A 13,039-nucleotide genomic window follows, 5' to 3' on the forward strand; every position below is an offset into this window, starting at 1 on the left:
GTCGTCATTTATCACTTCCTCTTCGCTCACTATGGTGTGCCATCCTCCAGCGAGAATCTTCTCCTTTTAGCAGAGACAACAACTCATCTATCTCTGTTTCCTGAACAATTTCTTGAATTATCAAGGCTGTGGGAAGCACCTTGTTCACTAGGTAATTAACATACCGGTCTGCCTTGAGGGTCTGTGCCTCCACGTCAGCCGGACGTGGAAACCGGGAGTGGAACTCAGCAGGGTTGTTCTCTTTTCCAGGCTCGTGGAAAATGTCGAAAGAATATTTCTGGAGACGGAAGACCCACGAGCGATTCTGGGAGGCATCTTGGCGTTAGGTTTGCTGTAGATTGTGGTGAGGGCCTGATGGTCTGCTATGATGGTAAATCTCTTTCCATATAGGAACAGGTGATAATGCTCACAGGCCCACAACACAGCCAAGCTTTCTTTTTCTGGCTGTGAGTATACACGCTCGGCATTGGACAGGCTCCTGCTAAGTGTAGGAGACGATGCGCCTTGGCGAGTTGGATCCTTTCTTGTGCTGTGCCAATATGGCCTTGAGGCCCACAGGACTTGGTCCACCGTGACTTCTGTTTCTAGTTCTGGGTCATAGAATGACATGCAGGCCGCCAAAGAGATGCAAGCCTTAATTTCCTGGAATGCGGCCTCACACTCTCTGGACCACAAGAACCTCTGTCCCTTCGCTGTAAGGAGGCGCAAAGGTGTGGTGATGGAAGCTCAATCCTTGATGTACCCTTTACAATAGCTGGCCCTCCCTAAAAAGGACCGGACAGCTGAGATGGAGGATGGTGTGGGAGTGCCGACCAGCACCTGCACGTTTAGTGGATACGGTTGCAAACTGTTGCACGATAAAAGGTGGGCTTACTAAACTTGCACTTGTTGAGGTTGAAAGTCAAATACACTTGTTGCAGTGCCATGCAGACATTGCGTAGGGTGTCATCATGAGCTTCTTGCGTGGCCCCAATTATCAAAATGTCATAGCTGTAGTTTAAGCACTGGGGAATGGGCTTGATGACCTGGTGAATCTCCTTTTGAAACATTTTGGTGTCTGAGGACACACCGAGGCTTAGCCGATTGTACTTGAACAGTGCTACGTGTGCCATGAAGGTGGTTATGTATCTACTATCCGGGTGTAACTCCAGCTGATGATAGCCTTTGTTTAAGTCTAATTTGGAAAACACCCTGGTGTCATGCAGAAAGTGCATCATATCAGTCACGCGAGGTGAGAGGTGCCTTTCTCTTTCTATTGCTTGATTTGGCATTCTCATGTCCATGCATAAGAATATCTTGTCACTGTGTTATCTTTTAGGCACTGGTACGATGGGGGAAACCCACAGTGTCTGACCTTTTACGTGCTCTATAATGTCTTGGTCGAGTAGGGATTGTAGCTCCTGTTCAACTTGTACTTGAATGTCGAGGGGAATCCCTCTATAGTGTTGAGCTGTCAGCTTTATGTGTTTATCAATGTGCAATTTGATCTGCTTCCCTTTTAGTTTCCCCAGCCCTTGGAAGAGTGATGGGATGGGAATATATGCACTACCATGTCTTTTTTGCGCTGGAGGTATATGCCGACATGATCCGGTACTTGATGTGCACCAGAACCATCTTGACCGCCAACTTGAAGCTCAGTATGCTGCCTCCAGGCACGTTACCTTTTATTACATACATTTTTACTGTTTCAGCTTTGTCCTTGTAGCAACATGTGCACTCAAACATTCTTTTGCAGTATAGTGGCTTTTGTGAACCATATGCATAAATGCCAATGGCTGAGCATTACAAATTAACATGGCACTTCTATGAGGCCTGTGCTGTCTCACTCATGATATTCACGGTAGCGCCTGTGTCAATGAGAAACTCCTGGGTGCTGCCGTTTATCTGCCGGAGTTAACCTCAGGCTGAATTCTGCTGCTGTTCTGGTTCCGATGGCATGTACATATCCTCTCTTTCTGTAATCACTGGATGACGAATCGGACCCGGACTGATCTCTCAGTGACAACTCGATCTAATGCACGTTGTTTCTTGTAGGCTTTTATTTCGGTTCTTCAGGCGAACCAGATCTGTGCCATTCATAGCGTCGCCCAGTGGTGTACTTTGGACTTCGAGGCAATGCCTTTCCGGAGAGCTCCCCCTGCTGCAACGGGGCGAGAGCCTCCAGGGTGTGGATTTTTGCCCATCGAAAGCCCTTCCGGAGTATCTTCTCTCCGATTTGTGTGGTCCATATTTGGACACTTTGCACATGGACCTGAAATGACTTTTTCCCCACAGGCATCACATCGATTTCCCATGGCCAGGCATAGCCCTTCATGAGGGAAGTCGTAGCCACACATGTAGCATTTCAGTGCGTCTTTCGTGCGTGTTTTCTCTGACACCTGTATTTGACATAAGGGGGCAGAGGTCGCGTGAGAGATGCTGACCTTCCCCATGGAAGGTCCAAGCTTATAAATAGCCATGTCAGCTCTGGCCAACATGAGAATGTCTTCTAGGGATCGCCGCTTCTACAGTAACTTCTTGCAAAAATCAGGGGACTACTTGTAGCCAGCAATGACCTGGGACCGGAGGCCGGAGGGCCTCACCATTGGAATAATTATCGTTGTCGCAGTATTTTACTCTCCCTCTCAGTCTCCTGATGAATAGATCCAGAGTTTCGCCCTTGTCCTGCGTAGTAGTATGGAAAACATGTCTCTCATAGTCAATATGATATGGGGCGAAATAGGCATCAATGACATCTGTGTAGGAGACAGTGGTTTGGGGAGGCAGTTCATACACTGTGTGTCTCACCGTGGGCCCCAGCGAGTGCACCAGAAGTCCCCTCAAACTTCTTAGTTCTCGCACCCCCAGGGCATCTACGTAGAAATACAACAACCAACAAGCCCATCTGCTCATCAGACTACTCGTATCCCTGATATTGAAAAGGGGTACCCCTTGCAACTGAACACTCTCTTGCCTCGGTTCAGGTTGTATGGGAGTGACGGGCCCGAAAGGGGAGGGAGGGGCCGGCGTGGAAGCAGAGGGCTCTTCAGTCGACATCCTACAGGTGGCTCCTCACCTGGTTCCCTTTGTAGGTCCTCTCTTCAGTAGCCACCTTCACTGGTCCTTCACTTGAGAGTCTGAGCTGCATGGAAATATCCTGTGCTGTACACACTGTGGGGCAAGGCCTGGTCACCTCACCCTAGAAACTATGTACGGGCGGGAGTGACAGACTTTGAGATGTAAGCCACACTGTTGTGCAGGGCCTGCAGGGATAGCGGGCGTGCGTGCAGCAGATCACCTTGTTTTTATAGGTGGTGGGGCATGTGTTAGTGTAGCAGCCTTTCTGACATCCACTGCTACACGTGAGTACCAGGAGCACTGCATGTGCTGTCCCTGGTGTAGCCAGAGCATTCGGAGGGGTGCCGGAGAGATGCTCTTCTGGAGGGGATGCACTCGGCCGTAACCGGTGAAGCAAGGCGTGCCTGAGGGGGGTCTCCGTGTTGCAACACACAGCGGATGTGATTATCCAATACTGTGGGAGACGGAGTCACGATTAGGAGTGCTTTAACATGCACAGGGCCGTAATGCTCCTTGTTGCCAAGGTCCGGCTCACGGACTTACAGTCGGCAACAATGTGCATTAAATAAAACATGGCACGCAGATGTGGGACAGCAACCTCTCTCTTTATTTCTAATTCTATACTACCTTTCCTGGAGGAAACACCCCTGACGTGTTTCCTGCCAGTCAACAATAAACATGAAAAGGGGCGTCAGAGCCTGTTGCGTACTATTACGCTGTTGGCCACATGCATGAGCCAGAACGAGGCTCACGCATGCGCAGTGTTAATAAACACGGCCCGTGCGGCAGTTCGCGCCGGGGACCTAAACCATCCACACGTCTCCGGCGTAGCTCTCTGGATGTATGCGGAGCGAGTGTGTGTGTGATTGCGTGGGCCCCCCCAACAACCCACGATACTCAACACTGGCGACGGGGACGGCGCGGGAGCCATCCTCCGCTCCGGCAACTTTCCAGGAGAAGAACGTTGACTCGCGTTCACACAAGTCCACGCGTATGGCCGGCGGCCATCTTGGTCAACACATGAAAGGCAGTGGTAGCGGCCCGTGAGGGTGCTCGTGCGCCACTTGCACTTTTGCTTTGCCCAGCAACAATTTTTGGAAATCCCACAGCCCTTAAATTTACAGGGCTGTGGCACAAGTGATCAGGAGGAGAAAAGGGTGCAGGAGGAGCACCACATCACAAAGGGGACTCAGCACACCAGCCCAGCAGCCACAGAAGGTGTCCAGCAAGTACCGGTGAGTGCTATTCACCAAGATGGGGGAAGAGGATGACCAAGATGGTGCAACTGCCCCCATCCCACGCAGGATGAACAGCGCGCTAAGCCCCATGCCTGAATTTGATACCACAGGCCCTCCATCTAAGCTGTGTCCAAAATGGCTCCTGTGGGTGAAACAGCTAGAAATGTTTTTCACGGCCGCGGGGGTCACGGAAGATGCAGAGAAGATCGCCATTATGGTATACTCAGCAGGGGTGGAAGTACACAAGATTTATGACTCGCTGACCATCCCTGTGGCCACCTACGTTGCAGTGAAACAAGCACTCAGGGATTACTTCCTCCCCATGGCAAACGTAGACTTTGACAGGTTTGTCATGGGCGCGGAGAAGCAGCGAGATGATGAATCGTTGGACAAGTTCTGTGCGCGACTCCGACACCTAGCAAGCTCCTGTAGATGGAGTAACGAAGAAGAGATGGTTCGTAACCAGTTGCTGCAAGGGTGCAGCTCCGTAAAACTGCGGAGGCAGGTGTTGAGAGAACCTGGGCTAACCCTACAACAAATCCTAGACATGGGGAGAGCGTATGAACTGGCTGATGCCAGGGGGGCGAAGATGGATGCAGCTACTCATGCAAAGAAGGAGGAAGAAGCTTTTGCAGTCGGTCGCTATGCACCAGGGAAGGCAAGATGGGCGCCAAGAGGTGGAGACCCACCCACAGGTCACAGCAATGCTCCATCATGCCAATACTGCAGATATGACCTGCCATATGCAGGCGAGTGCCCCGCCAAATCAAGAACCTGCGGCAGGTGTGGCACTCTGGGACACTATGCGAGAGTGTGCAGGGCAACGACACCAGTCGCAGCGTCAAGAGGTCCGGAAAGAGTTGGCCGAGGCACCTCTAGGAGGATAAGGGGTGTGTCGTCCATTGAACAGGGCATCAAAGATTTGAACATCGCAGAAGAAGAGGAAGAAGAGGCCGAAATCTTCTTCACCTCCAGTATCGCGAAAGGCCCAGGGAAACGGCGTCAGCCCACGTGCACAGTGAACATTGGGGAAACACCCACGCCGGTCCTGATAGTTGGCAGAGTTCACGGCACTGGAGCGTCCGTCTGTGTGCTAGCGACCGAACATTACAACGCGTTGCCTGGCCCACCAGGGTTGGCAGAGTCCAGGGCACGCATATATGCTTTTGGTGGACACACTCCGCTCCCCATCCAGGGGGTGTTCGTAGCACCAGTGACTCATGGACAGACCAGAATCAAAGCAAGATTCTTCGTCACAAGTGTGAGCCCACACTCACTCCTAAGTTGCGCCGCTGCTGAAGCGCTAAACATTGTCCACTTCTCATTTGCGGTGTACTGTGCCGACCTGGAAAACCTACTGCAACGGTTCCAGACAATCTTCAATGGCATAGGAAAACTGAAAGCTGATCCAATACGCCTCCACATAGACGAGTCAGTGAGACCAACAGCTCTCAAACACCGCCGCATCCCGTTCCATCTGAGAGCACAGGTGGAGAAGGAGTTGCAGTCCCTCATTGACCGAGACATCATCGAAAGGGTGGAAGGCCCCACCCCTTGGGTCTCCCCAATCGTAGTAGCCCCGAAGCCTAAACAGCCAGGCGCGGTGTGCATCCGCGTGGACATGAGGCTACCCAACATAGCCATCAAGAGGGAACGCCACATCACGCCCACCTTAGATGATATCGTCGGGGAACTCCAGGGAGCAAAAATATTCTCAAAACTGGACCTACGATCTGGATATCACCAGCTAGAGTTACACCCCGAGTCCAGGTACATTACGACCTTCACGACTCATGAAGGGTTATGTCAATACAAGCGGCTGAGTTTTGGAGTCTCGTCCGCGGCGGAAGTCTTTCAAAATGCCATCAGGGGGGCTCTGTCAGGACTCAAGGGAGTGATCAACATGTCCGACGACATCCTGGTCTTTGCCTGGTCGGAGGCAGAACATCTGAAGAGCCTAGAGAACGTCCTGGAAAGGCTGCGCACTCTAGGTCTAACACTAGACATAGAAAAGTGCGAGTTTCTGAAAGACAGGTTGGAGTTCTTTGGTTTCGTTTTCCATGCTGGAGGGATTTCCCCTGATCCAGAGAAGGTGAAGGACATCCGTGAAGCCGCTCCACCAACATCTCCAGCGGAGATTAGAAGCTTCCTGGGGATGGTGAACTATTGCGGTCGCTTCATCCGTGACCTAGCCTCGCTATCGGAGCCCTTAAGAGCGCTCACCAGGAATGACGTTACATGGAACTGGAGTGGAAAAGAGCAGCGGGCGTTCGATGACATTAAGAGCGTCCTATCAGGGCAAGAGACTATGGCTTATTTCAACTCGGACCGGGAGTCTGAAATTGTGGTCGACCCCAGCCCCGTGGGCCTGGGAGCAGTTCGGAGCAGTTCTTATGCAGGCGGACAATCAAGGAACCATGAGGCCCATCGCTTATGCCAGCAAAGCCCTCACCGAGACAGAGAGGAGATACTCTCAGATCGAGCGGGAGGCCTTGGCCATACTGTGGGGGTGCAAACACTTCCGCATTTACATTCTGGGGAAACCGGTTGTCGTGGTGACGGATCAAAGGCCCCTAATCCCAATTCTATCAGGGACCTCGTCCAAACCACCACCTCGCATTGAACGATGATTGCTCTCGCTAATGGAGTACGGGGTCAAACTACTGTACCGCCCAGGAACACTCAACCCGGAAGACTATCTGTCCCGCCACCCAGGCTCGGGGAGGCTCAGAGACTCCATTGAAGTGGCCGATTGCGTAGAGGCCGTACACCTGGCGGTCGGATCTGCGCTGCCCATTGCCCTAGCCTGCCAGGTAATTGCAGAGGAATCCAACAAGGACGAAACGTTCACCAAAATCAGGCAGGCGATAGCGAGTGGGGAGTGGCGTGAGGTCCTGCAAGACAACTCCAGGAGGGTCATCGGGGCTCAAAAGGACCTACAAGCCCTCTGGAAGGCGCGGCACGAGTTGACGATGGCGGATGACGGCCTCCTGCTGAGGGGTCACCAGATTGTGATCCCGAGAACATTAGTTGACAAAGTCCTACATCTGGCCCATAATGGCCACCAGGGGATGGCCAAGATGAAAGCTCGCTTGAGATTAAAGGTCTGGTTCCCGGAGCTGGAAAGCAGAGTGGAGGAGTTTGTGAAGAACTGCATTCCCTGCCAAGCTGCGAGTCCGCTGGAAAGAGGGCCGCCGATCCAAGCCATGGTAAGGAGCGACCAGCCATGGGGGACGGTACATGCCGATTTTGGGTCCACAGGCCGGGAATGTACTTTCTGGTGGTGACCGATCAGTGGTCACGATACCCCGAAGTTGAGCTAGTCGAGTCCACTGCCAGCGAACACACCATCATGGGGTTGGAGAAAATGTTTGCCACGCATGGGTTTCCAAGGGAGTTGTGCTCGGACAACGGTGCCCCGTTCAAAGGGCAGCAGTTTGCAACCTACTGTGAAGAAAGAGGGATAAAACATCATAAGGTCACACCCCTCTGGCCAAGAGCAAATGGGGAGGTAGAGCGATTTATGCAAACGCTCAACAAGGTGTTCCGCATATCAATGAATGGAGGCGAAGATCTAAGACGTAACCTGTTCGAATTTCTCCGAGAGTACCGCTCGACCCCGCATCAGTCCACTGGGGTCACCCCGGCGGAGGCGCTCTTCAAACGGGTGCCAAGGGGATTGTTACCAGAAATCGAAGGTCGACATCCGGGAGAGATCAATAACGAGCAGGTGCAAGCGGAGAGAGCCACTCAGAATGAAAGAGAGACCACCAGGAGGAGGCTCCCAGAGAAAGACATTGCCGTGGGTGACACCGTGCTAGTGCGAAACAGAAGCCCGGAAGGAAAGTTGTCACTACCATATGAGACGCAGCCACTCGGGGTGACGCACATCAAAGGGTCTATGGTCACCGCCGCCAATGCACGAGGGACTGTCACCAGGAACGTGTCCTTCTTCAAGCGCATAGGAACTGCGAGTACGGATGAGACAGTCACACCCGACCCGGAGCAGAATGCCGAGCCAACACTGAGACACAATGAACCGCCCGAGACTCCAGGGATGCCCGATGTACCTCAGGATGAAGCACGCAGGTACCCGAGCCGGGCGGGGCGCAGGCCGCCGCAGAGGTTCCAAGACTTTCTTATGGACCCTGCTTCGTAATCAGTGGTACACTAACAGTTTAAGTTGTATTTGAGCACTGTTAATTCTATGTTTGTTCATGTTTTCTGTTTCGGGGGGAAAAGGAGGGATGTTGCGTACTAATACGCTGTTGGGCGCATCCGTGAGCCAGAACGAGGCTCATGCATGCGCAGTGTTAATAAACACGGCCCGTGCGGCAGTTCGCGCCGGGGACCTAAACCAGCCACACGTCTCTGGCGTAGCTCTCTGGATATATGCGGAGCGTGTGTGTGTGTGATTGCGTGGGCCCCCCAACGCCCCACGATACTCAACAGAGCCCATGAACACTAGAACACTAAACAGCGTACTAATGATTTATATTACACTTCCATCTCTGGGTGCAGCAGAGTTTGTGGCTTGGGTGAGGCCGTCATGAAATGGGACAGTGTGGATCAGTGAGAGTGCCAGGGAAGAGGAGGGGAGTAGCACGGGATGCCAATTAATACCCCCAGTGGCAGCAAAGTGTCTAGTCTGGGCCTGACTGTCATGGTGGGTTGGGAAGGGTAGATAGCATGGCTGTCCGGCTAGGCAGGTAGGTGGTGGAGGACTTTAGAGGACATATTATTACACTCACTGATAGCAGTGTCCCTGGGCTGGGTCTGCTTGTGGGAAGGGTGCAGTGGGTAGAGGATTTTTCAGGCAATTGCGATTGTAGTGGTGGAGTGAGGAAACAGAACAAATACTATACAGTGCAAAACAATAATGCTTCATGGGCATGACTAAGAATACAAATATTGCCAAAGCTGAAATTAATGGAGCTCGGTTGAACATTGGTTACACACCAAAGTATTTGATTTTGTTGTATTCCATCTACACTTTGAGTTCGGTCTCAGCCTGAGGTCCAGTTGTATGCTATGTTATTTAATGTTGCGTGGGATTTGTAAAGCTCACCTCTGCCATTTACACAACTTTGTGTCTTGCATGGCTCTAAGCGTTTGGGTCCCTTCAGAGGTTGATGTGTAAAAACAAGCTCGGGGTACTCTGGCCTTGGGAAAGGGTGAATATGTGTGTAGTGTAAGGTGGTGAGGCAGGATGTGGGCTTCATGGCCATTTTGTAGTTGTTTTATACAGTGTCCTCATGCGTAGACAAAGCCTTAACAATGAGATAGCTGCTAGTATGGGAGACATATATTTCTCAATGACAGTCAGCAATCACCTAGATGTTGACCTCTGATATAGGGGTGTCATAAGTACAATGCACAGCTATTTCCTTTCCCAATTCCTTATTCTAGTCTTTAAACCTGTCCATCGACTTACCCCCTCCCATAACCGGCTCCTCCTGCCCACTCACCCCAACTGAATGGATCCTTTGTTTCGCCTCCCCACCCACGCCTCTTGTCCCGTCCCCACTTAGCCTGAGGAATGCAAGACTAGGCTCTCGCCTTCCCCACAAGAAGACTCCACCTAAGCTTGTGATGCAACAGGACACTAACATGCCCATCAATGCACAGACCATTAGCCACCTCATTGGAGCCCCTAATTCCATCAAAAACACACCTTCACCTGCACCGTCCACCCCACCACCAGAAGTTCCAGTCCTAGCTACTCCAACCATCAAAGGTGCCCTTATCAATGCGCGCTCCCTATTAGCCCATGCTCTTGACATTACTGACATCATCTCCTCTAACCAACTAAACTTCCTTGCCGGTCTTGGGAGGATAGCTCATGGGCAACGTGCTCGCCTTGGAAACATGATGATACGGAGCAACACAGGTTTGAGCCCCAGGTCCGCACTTAGAAACCTCTGGGAATTAAGTGAGTTATAAATAACCTATCATATTATATCCTATCATAACAGAAACCTGGTTAGTCCCGGCTGCAGGACCCACCCTTTCTCTAGACCTCCCAGAGAACTACACGATTATCAGAGAAGACCAAGCTACAGGCAAAGGTGGCGGTGTGGCTTTCATAGCTAAATCTTATCTTGCCCTTAGAGAATTCGCTAGTGCATGCCTACCATCAGCTGAACTGCTGTCGGTTAAACTTCCTCTCTCAGCCACCCGTACCTTACTACTTCATCTTATCTACCAGCCCCCCCGGCCCTACCTCCACCTTTGAGGAAGACATCACCTTCCTCCTGACCCGAAATACCAAACCTGGCTCACAAATCATCTTCTTGGGAGACCTGAACCTAGGCCTTCACGACCCCAATGATGTGAATGCCACCATCCTAGAAAATACTATCACACAACTAGGCTTTCAACTCTGCATTAATGAACCCACCCACAATAAAAGCAGAATCTTGGATTGGCTGGCAGACCTCAAATGCACCACTACAATCCTCAACAATGAGCCTTGTGCTTGGTCTGACCACCACTGCATCACCTTCACCATTCAGGAAAGTGCCCTCCCCAAACACTGTCCAGGAACATGCGCAACATAACTCTAGACAACCTACTACCCTTAATTCAGCCCATTGCCAACTTGCCACACTGACAAGGACCCATCCCCGTTGGTTGAAATGTAAAACAATACCCTAGAACAAGCTCTGAATGAAATAGCACTGTTAAAATTAAGAAGAAAGGCTAAGCCCTCAGCCCACTTAAATAAATGGTTCACTGCTGATTTAAAATCACTCCTCAATGCCAAAAGATCCTCCAAAACCATCTAGAGAAAAACACCCTCAATCCCAATAAGGAAAAATTCACCACTGCCGCTTCTACCTACAAAGCAGCCATTATCAACACCAAAAGAGAGATCTACAATGTAAGAATTCAGAACGCTAAATCTGGCACAAAAGAACTTTTCACAATACTAAGGGAACTGGAGTCTCCCGTGCCACCTACAGAAACCTGCACTAAAGATGCAGCCTGGTGTGCTAACATCCAGAAGGCTCTCTCAGACAAAATAGCATTACTACAAGGCAAAATCGAGCCGAAAAAGAACAACCTAGCTTTGAGTGCTAACACACATAAACTACCTGACCTTCAATCCCCCACCTGCCACCCTTTCCACTTCTCACCAGTCACAGTCAAAGAGGTGGAAAACATCATCATGAGGCTAAAACCCTCAAAATGAAAATGCCAAGGAGACACCTGCCGCTATCATAAAGGGTGGAGCCAAAGAACTAGCCCCCTTCATCACTGCATTGATTAATTCCTCCTTCAAAAGCTGCTCAGTCCCAAACAATCTTAAAGAGGCTTGGGTTATGCCACTCCTCAAAAATCCCAACCTAGACCCAAATATACAAACCAATTATAGAGCCATAACAACAGTCCCCTTTCTCGTAAAAATATTAGATAGAGCAGCCTATCTCCAAATTCAGAAACACCTCGAGGACAATAACCTTCTTGGCCTATGACAGTCCGGTTTCAGACCAAGACACGGCACTGAAACCGCACTCTTGAATTTCAAAAGGATTCTTTGTAACATTGCCATCATCTCTTGTCATGCTGATTATTATTTAAGAAGTTCGGCCCAGTTAATTTTCAATTTTGCGAGCAAAATAACCATGAATATTTAGCTAAGCTCCACTTAAAAACCATGACAGGTCAACCTTAGGGCACTGTCACACACAAATCCAAATATCTAAATACTCAAATCCACTCATGTGGCAATTTGGTATTTCCCAATTTGGGATCCCATAGACAAAACACTATTGTCAGGCTAACACGATAACCAATCTAAGAAGGCCACCCTACGTGTGTCTATGATGTCATCACGTTTACGCACTAAGGCAATCTTCTTCAATGTAAATCAAGACTGCCACAATAGACAATTCTTCAAATGAAGCCAATGTATGCATTCAATACATGCTAAAGAACCAGAAACTGTATGAAACTAATACAGGTCTTTAGATAAGGTTCTCTTTCACCTGAAACAGCCTGGGCACATGCTACAAGACCTTTAACATTGATGGGAATATCATCAAAGTTGCCAGTGAGGTCAAAATGCTGGGTGTCTACCTAAACTCTACTCTCTCCCTCAAAAAACAAGTCAGCACCACAGCCTCAGCCACGGCATATACCAACAAACTGATAAATGCCTGCAAACACTACTTATTAACCAATAGTTGCCTCACGCTAGTGACGGCCCTGATTCTCTCGAAGTTGGACTACTGTAACACCCTATTGCAAGGCACTTCAGCACGGAACCTAAACAGATTACAAGTTCTGCAGAACAACACCCTTAGCTCGTCCCTGAATATCCCTCGCTCCAATCATATCTCAGCCATCAGACGGGACACACACTGGCTACCAGTGCGTGACAGAATCATACTACGTACGTTAGTCATCACACATAAATGCCTTGCATACACAGCCCTGAAATACTTGTCTGACAAATTCACTAGGTACCATTCCGACAGACCCACGAGATCCTACTACCTCAACCGCCTCAACATCCCGAAGTACAAAATGAAAACGGCACAAGGGTCCAGTTTCCCTGTGTTAGCTGCCAAGTTTTGGAAATCCCTCCCCCAGCCATCAGAGCCAAACCCTCCTTCTGGACGTTTAGATCCAAAGTGAAAGCCTGGCTCTTCTCACAGCTCTTGCAACACCGCCACTCCAGACTCCACAAACACTTTTCAGCCTCCCTAGTGATTTCTCGATCCCGCCACTATTACTTC

This window comes from Ambystoma mexicanum, chromosome 13 (assembly GCF_040938575.1).
Source record: "Ambystoma mexicanum isolate Mex_15411 chromosome 13, UKY_AmexF1_1, whole genome shotgun sequence".
Lineage (NCBI taxonomy): Eukaryota > Metazoa > Chordata > Amphibia > Caudata > Ambystomatidae > Ambystoma > Ambystoma mexicanum.